We start from the raw sequence: 8425 nt of genomic DNA on the forward strand, positions 1-8425 counted from the left end.
TCTGTCACTTCTAAACCATTTTGCCACAGTCTCATCCCTCCCTCTCTCCTTTTTTACATCTCCTTTATCTGTTATGTTCCTATTAAAAATATAAATTACTTCAGGGCATGGTATGTCTTGCTCACTTCTTTTCATATTCTTAGTACTTAGTACTCTGAATGTTCTAGAGTACTTTTTTTGGCAAAAAGCATTTTTATTGTGACATCTGAATAAGTGTTGATTCCTCAGGACACACTCTTTGGCATCTTTTCCAACTTATTTATCAGCATGTTGCACTATGCCTTTCTCAGAAACATAGATACCATCCAAAAACTTTCTGATATCCTTGATTTTGACTGTAGTGGCCTGTTGGATCAGGGAAGCTGAGTTGGATACAATTTCAATGTCATTTCCTTCAAGAATCAACTCATCTTTCTGGGCTTGAGAAACTGCACAAACAACACCTAGTCTCATACGCACTCTTCAGATTTATTTGTCACCCAAGAAATTTCTGATTTCAACAAGTGAGCCATTCTCTTGAATGACAACATTGATGGGGAAGTGAGCATACACAGACCTCATCTTGTAACAAAAACCCTAACACCTTTGATCATGTTCTGCACATGACTACAGATTGTGTGTACAGGTGCAAGTTCTTTTCAATTTCCCCACCACTTGTCCACCCAGAGCCTTTTTTCTTCTTTCCAAGAAGACTGAGTTCCACATTGATATCATTGAAATCCCTGCTGAGGATTCCTCTGGGCCCCTTCACAATAACTGTCCGACCCTTCAGAGAAATGTCAACATTTTCTGGAATGTCCACAGTCTGGTTTTAGAATGGTCTTCATCCTGATCGTGAAGGGGCCAAAGAGCTCTAGAGTACTTATTAACCATCTTTATATTAATTAAGATGTCATTAATTTGTTCATTTCGTCAGTACACAAGACTGTATTCTAAAATTTGAAATTCATATTCAGATATATGCAGACATTTTGTCTTCTCCCCTCTTAAAATACCTCTCTAGTTCTTTATTATTCCTCAAATATCTCCATAGTTGACATCTCAGAAATAAAGGTCCCATGGTACTTTGAGATGAGATTTATCTGTGTCATATGACCTTTACTCATTTGTAGGAATTAAACTTTACTATTATTTTCTCCTTAAATATCATGTGTTTTAAATTTCCTCTTAGCCAGATTTGTTCACCCCTCTAATGTGTGGATTTTTTCATTCACTCTTTAAGACACCTTTTTCTTGACTTTAGCCTTCCAAAACAAATATAGTAAAAAAAATATTGTATGTCTACCTAAAAAAAGTGAATGACAGGTTCATGACAATACAATTGGCACTTGCAGAAAAACAGTATCACCACCATCATCATTGCCTATGCTTCCACCATGATAAACTCATGAGGTTAAAGAAAAATTCCATGACAACTTGTAAAATCCTCTTCATCACTGTACAAAAAATACAACCTTATAATGCTGACAATTCTTAAGTAGGATCAGATATGGAAGGGAACTTTTGGGAGGAATAGAGTTGGAAAAAATGACAGTAATGGTATATATCATGACCTTTTCATCATCAACGCTGTCTTCAGTTTACCTAAATACCATACAATAAAACTGTCTGGATGCACCCTCCAAGCAAACACAGGCACTTAGTAGAAAATATGATAGCAGGAGAAAAGATGAAACCAATGTATGGACCAGAATGCTGGACTGATGATAAACTTAGGTTTTCCAAGATAAATATTCACATTCATTGAAATCAGAGGAACCAAGGGAAAAAGACTACCAGAAGAATTAATGCCAACAGATTAGAGAGCTTCTCAGAGCAGGAACAGTTTATTTCAAACTTGGAAGGAAAGTTAAACCAACACACTGTTGGCAAAAGTGAAGCAAAAAAGGAGTGATCAGTTTTCAGAAATTTGATGTATGTACAACACTGCATTTGCTCATCTGGGTCAGAATACTCATAAACATCTAGACTGATTTGATGAAAATAATGGGAAATTACAGAAGCTGCTAAATGAAAAATGAAAATTTCATAGGACTTACAAGCAGGATAGTATTCATCTAGTAGAAGGCTGTATTTAGTTCTATCAAAAGGAAAGTATAAGTTTAACAATAATATTATATGATTATCACCTATTATAGACTTAGCTTTTCTAAGCCATATGGTTATCAAAGACAATTCTAAAAGACAAGTGATGGAAAATAGCATCCACATCCAAAGAAGGAACTATGTAGACTGAATACAGAACAAAGTATACTATTTCCACTTTTTCAATATTGTGGTATGTTTTTTTTTCTCATGGTTATTATCCTTTTTTTCCTTGACTCTTCTTTGCTAACAAGACTAATATGGAACTATTTTTAATATGATCATGCATGTATAACCATAATCAGATCACTCCTTATATGGGAGGATTGAAAGGGAAGCAGAAAAATTTGTAACTCAAAATCTTACAAAAATGAATATTAGCTACATAGAAATGGAATTGGAAAAAATAAATATTAAAATATTTTAAAATAAAAATGATAAAAATAAAATGAAATTGAAAATAAAATAAAATACAGAGAGATACAGAATTATTAGCTCAGTAAGGAGGGAGATGAAGTTTATTTTTATACTGATAGTAACAATCTAAAGCACTTTTATGAAGTCATAAATGGTTAATTGGTTCTTGACCTTTGTTATTGAATAAAACAAAAATGACATCACAATATTAGAGCCTAGCTAAAGTATGTCTGATTCTGTGGCTACTCAGACCAATAAGAGTTCACAATGCATTACCACAAGTCAGGAACACACAGTTTTAGTGAACACCAGGATGATTATTCTAAACATATGTTATCTCACATTTCATTTCAGTTGCTTCAATTCTACCATGGTCATAAAGTACAGCATCCTCTTTGATCAACCGTTCTGGGTGGTCCTGTACCATCATCTCCAATGCTGAACAAACAATTCCAAAGTAGACATTCAGGGTCTCCTGGTATTTTTTCTTCAGACCCCCTCAGTGAGCACTTGCCTCATGTGAGTTCTTTATGAAATGGTCTTGGGCAAGCATGCATTTAGAATTGAAAGAATGTGACCAGTTCATCATAGCTATGCTCTCTGTAGTAATGTATGATTACTTAGCCATTTGGCTCAAGGAAAGACCTCAAGGTCTGATATCTTCTCCAGAATCTATCTCCAGAATCTTCCTAAGACAATTTAATGGAAGTGATCAGTATCCTGGCACTGTACTGGTAGACTATACAGGTTTCACAGACATACAGCAATAAAGTGAGCACAACAGTTCTGTAGACCTAGCTTAGTAGTCACTCTTTTCTCCCACACTTTCCTTCAGAGACTCTCAAATACTGAGTTAGCTCTGGGTGAGTATCAACCACATTATCTTAAAAGAACATTGCCTCAGTAAGTGAACTTATCCACAGTATTCAAAACTTCTCCATTTGCTGTAATCAGTGTTTCCACATATAGATGGTGTTTTTTTGGTGTTAATTGTTAGGTCAAAATTAGCACAAATAGTAGAGAATTGATCAATACTTTGCTGCATCTCCACTTCAGAGTCTGAACTGAGTCCACAGTCATCTGCAAACAGAAGATCATGTACCAACACTCCTTTCATTTTTGTCTTGGCTTGTAGCCTTTTCAAGTTGAAGAATTTACTATTACTGTGGTAGCTGATCTTGATGCTGTGTGTTCATCCTTAGTGAAGGCATCTGACAATATGACTGATAATATCATACTAAAAAGCATGGGAGCAAGGACACATGCGATGGTACCTGCACATGTTTTACTTTCCTTATTTTACTCCACTGGTGATTGGAAAATCATCAGAGCAGCTTCCACTATTCAGAACCTGGACAAATATGTCATCACTGACATAAAATACTGATGAACTTTTCAGGGCAAACACATTTTGATGTCATTTACCATAAATCTTCTTGATTGAGAGTTTTAAAGGCCTTGTTTGGATCTAAAAACTTCTATACAGATCTCCATTCAACATTTACATTTTTCCTATAGTTTTCAGGTAGCAAACACCATAGTGACTGATCCTTGACCCTTTCTGTAGCCACACTGGATTTCATCTGACCATTGTCCAGGGGAAGGTTTAGCCTTTTAAGGAAGACTCTGTCAAGAATCTTACTAGTAGTGGATAAAAGAGAAATACTCTTGAGATTGTCACAGGAGAAACTATCTCCTTTACCTTTATTGAGATGAACAATGGAAGCATCCTTGATCTCCTGGGTATCAACTCTTTATGCCATCTAACATGGAAAATTTCAGTCAATTTATATGAACACTGGACCCCTCACCTTGTAGATCTCAGCTTGAATCAAATCAACACCAGAAATCTAATGGCATTAAAATATCTTCTATAGTTGGAACTTCAGCTAGGGAGGAATTGACTTCAATTTGAGGTAAACAGTCAGTGGCTTCTGAATTGACTGATGACTATTAAGACCACTATGGAAGTATTTTGTCCATCTCTCTAGGATCATTTCCTATCCCTAATGAATGTGGTGCCATCAACACTAAGTATTGGAGGTGCACCATATATATTTAACCTATAAATAGACTTCAGTGTATCATAAAACCATTTTGCATTGTCACTATCCACTTAAAACTGAATTTCTTCTTTCTTCTGAGTCAAGATTCCAGCATCTCTAAACTTCGCTTAATGTTATTTTTGATGGAATTAAATACTGCCTTTTTAGAAATGGATGAACTATCCTGTTGGTAAACTTTGTGGAGTTTTTGTTTTTCATCTAGCTGCTTATTTCCCTATCATTATCTTCAAACCAGTCTTGATGTTTGTAAGTGTCCTGACCACATGAGCAATTGCATTACTGTATACCAAATTTCTGAAAGCTGCCCACTCCTTATCTGCTCCACTGTTGTCAACTATGTCTTGACTCAACTATCCCTCTAAACTAGCTATAAACTTTTCCCATTCTGCAAAAGCACTCTAATCTGTTGATATTAATTCTTCTGGTAATCATTTTGTCTTGGCCACTGATTTGGTTGAATGTGAATATTTCACTCACAGAGAAATGAGTCTTTGATCAGTTCAGCACTCTGCATCACACATTGCCTTCATCACTCTCATATCCTGTCTATTTCTTCTCTTTTCAATCACATAATCTCTTAGTTTGCTGCAAAGGTACATTCGCGAAGTTTTATTGCATTTAGGTAAATGGAAGACAGTGTTTCTGATGAGGTCATGAGATGCACAAGTCTTCAGTAGTAGGTGACCATTACTATTGCTGTTTCCTACTCCATTCCTTCCATGGACTCCCTGTCATGTCTGGTAGCCTGAACCTGTTCTAACATTAAAGTCAGCCATAATTACAAGCTTGTCCTCTTTTAGGATTGATAATGACAATCTCCAGGGAATTACATGATATTTTGTTTGCAGATTAATAGTGCATTCAATACATCCTCTGAAGTATGGCTCAACTCTCTGATGCTAATTTTAACCTAATAATTAATACCAAGAATACCAATACCTTCAGCCAGCTGAAGGGCCACAGAGTCATCATGCTAACCTCATTGTAGTAATCCTGTGAAACCTAGACAGTATACCAGTACCATTCTGGAAAACTGAATCGCTTACATTTAAATTGCCTTATAAAGATTCTGAAGTTCACATGCCAGACACTGAGGGCCTTTCTTGAACTAAACTGTAAAGCATTCAAACTGCTACAGAGAGGAAAAATCTGATGACAAATGTAAGCTTGCCAAAAAAACTATTTTATAGAAAAAATAACATAGGGCAAGCACTCATATGGTGATCAGTAAAAGCAATACAAGGACACTCTCAAGATGTCTCTTTGGAATCAATTGTGGTACATAGAAGACACTGGCACAGAACCACCTAGCATGGCATGCCCTCACTAGAGAAAATGTGCTTTATGAACAAAGCAGAATTGTAGTAGCTCAAAATTGAAGTGTAATGTGCACAAATTTAGATGTTGGTTTGGTCAGCCACATTTGGACATACTACAAATTGATTCTAAGTTAGTCATGTCATTTTGGAAAATAATCAATACTTTACTATGATCTCCAATTTTTCTGACATCACTTTATTTCACTTTAGATATGTCTTACTTGTTTGTCCTGAAACTACTCCCCTCCTAATTTCTTGTAGTACAATAAGAAATCACAATTCCATGACAAAAACATACATTCCCAAATTGTTCAGCACCCCATTAATTTCCAATTTTTGCTGTCACTAAAAAGTGCTTTAAATATTTTTATTCATATAAATTCTTTTCATTCTTCTTTGATCCCTGGGGTACAATTCTAGTAATGGTATTGCTTGATTAAAAGTCATGAACAGTTTCATAACAACTGCTTCCAAGGTCTATAGATTACACTGCCACCTCAGGGGTTTTGCACTGCCCCCTACCCCAGTGTCACATATATATGCTAGACTCCTAAGTTGTCCTCTGGCTGAAAAAAATATTTCACCTTGATTTCTTTTTGTGTTCCTCTGCTACTTCAACACTTAATATGAGGCATTCTTTTAAAGTTGTTTTGAGGGGAATGTGGTTGCTGTCTCAGCTATCTTGTCTCCTCCACACCAAAGTTCACTTTTTCAAAAACTGTTGAAAATTATGTTGACAATATACCAAGTTTTAGTTGGGAAAAGTGTGAAATCTGACAGTCTAAAATGCAGGCTGCTACAATCATTCAGCTATGTGCTAACAAGAGATATAATATAATTGAAACAAAAGAAGGATTTTGAGATACATTCATAAAGTAACCCACAATACAAGGTAAATGATAAAGTTTATGCATGGAGAGATATGAGTCTAAGTAAGTCTAGGCATTCAAGTATATGAAACTTGGAGAATGTACCTGTCAAAAATATGGAAGTTAGCAGGGAGAGGAAAGTGGTCTCTTGATAGTGAAATGGAAAAGAGGCATCATGCCCTTAAAACTATTTTATTATTTAGCATATATTTTATTTTTGTATATAGTAATATGGTCAAGACATTGTCATTATTTTTTCATTTTTGTTTTTTTTTTCTTTGCTCACTTTTACATGCGTTCCATTAGACTACACTGGGGAATGAGATTTGAGAATATCATTCATTATAAAACAAATATTGCTTCTGCTGTTGTCAATGAGAAAATATTTTGCTGCAGAAATGTTGACAGATCTGCAATTGAACAGATACACCTAATCTTTAAGGAAAATTAGTTTGACTGCAGGATACAGGATGCATGTGCCTGGGAAAATTTTGAAGTTAGAAAACCTAGGCAGAAATCTGTGGCAGTAATCTATACAGAAGGTGATCAGGATTAGACCTAATATTTTGACAATGCAAATAGAAGAAAGATATAGTTTGGAGACAAACTTTAGAGAACAAATCCATAGGATTTGTTGATAACTATTTTTATAATTTCATGGCACTTTATGTGTTTGTCTTTGTCTTTATTTTTCAAACAACATAAGAAAATTGTCGTTTCAATGAAGCTTTCCAGACCAAATATAAAAAGACTCATAAAATACTAATTCTACTCGGGCATATATGTATATAGAATTCACATGAAAGGAATATAGCAGGAATATGTAAACATTTTATTTGGGCAAATTTAAGTTCTCAGAAAAACAATATAAATGCATGGACTAAGGGAAGAAGTTAATTCTGTCACTTGAAAATAGTGTAATTATTTTTAATACTCATTGCAAATACAGACAATGCAAGAAATATTAGTCAAAACTAATTCATAACTTATAATCATTGCTGTGCAAAACCAGGGATGCTTACAAACACCTAGCTGTATAACAGCCATTTAATATCACACTATATTTTTTTCTCCCTAAATTTGCACTAGAGAAAAAAATGATAAAATAAAGTAAAAGAATAAAAAGTAGTTTATGACCCAACATTGGGAAAATATTCAGGAAAGAGCAATTACTATATTGTTAAATTGTAATGAGAGAAAAAAGTTTACTTGTATAAATTCCCCCTGATATAGTACAGAGTTTGCAGAAAATATTTTTATAGCTTATTTTAGGGGCAGTATTTTCATTCTTATCAAAAATTTTCTGGTAAGAAAAAAAAAATGATTTAGCAGGTGTGAGGGAAATAAGCACATTGAATTGATCTTCCAGGTACTCCTTCATTTTATCTAGATCAAGAAGGCAATGCTCACTTGATAGTTGATATTTTACTGCTATCATTTAGCATCTTGTAGAATTAGTAACTGGTTCTTTCAGCACTCATAAAGAAGAAACCTTTAGAGTGAGACTGCTCATACTGAATACAGGATAGGTCTACATTCAAAAATGAGCTTTTATTATTGAATAGTAAAGCATTCAGAGCATAAAAACATAAGAATTTCTGAATAAATTAACAGGATTGAAAATTGTTAAATAATATGTGACAGTTTATGATTCTAGGCCAAAGAAAAA

The 8425-nt window shown here is 34.6% G+C and overlaps 1 pseudogene; it reads right to left on the minus strand.

Annotated features, from left to right (window-relative positions):
- Positions 1–255: 255 nt before the first annotated feature.
- Positions 256–827, minus strand: LOC141491859 (large ribosomal subunit protein uL6-like; annotated as a pseudogene).
- Positions 828–8425: the final 7598 nt, after the last annotated feature.

This window comes from Macrotis lagotis, chromosome 6, assembly GCF_037893015.1.
Source record: "Macrotis lagotis isolate mMagLag1 chromosome 6, bilby.v1.9.chrom.fasta, whole genome shotgun sequence".
Taxonomy (NCBI): Eukaryota; Metazoa; Chordata; class Mammalia; order Peramelemorphia; family Peramelidae; genus Macrotis; species Macrotis lagotis.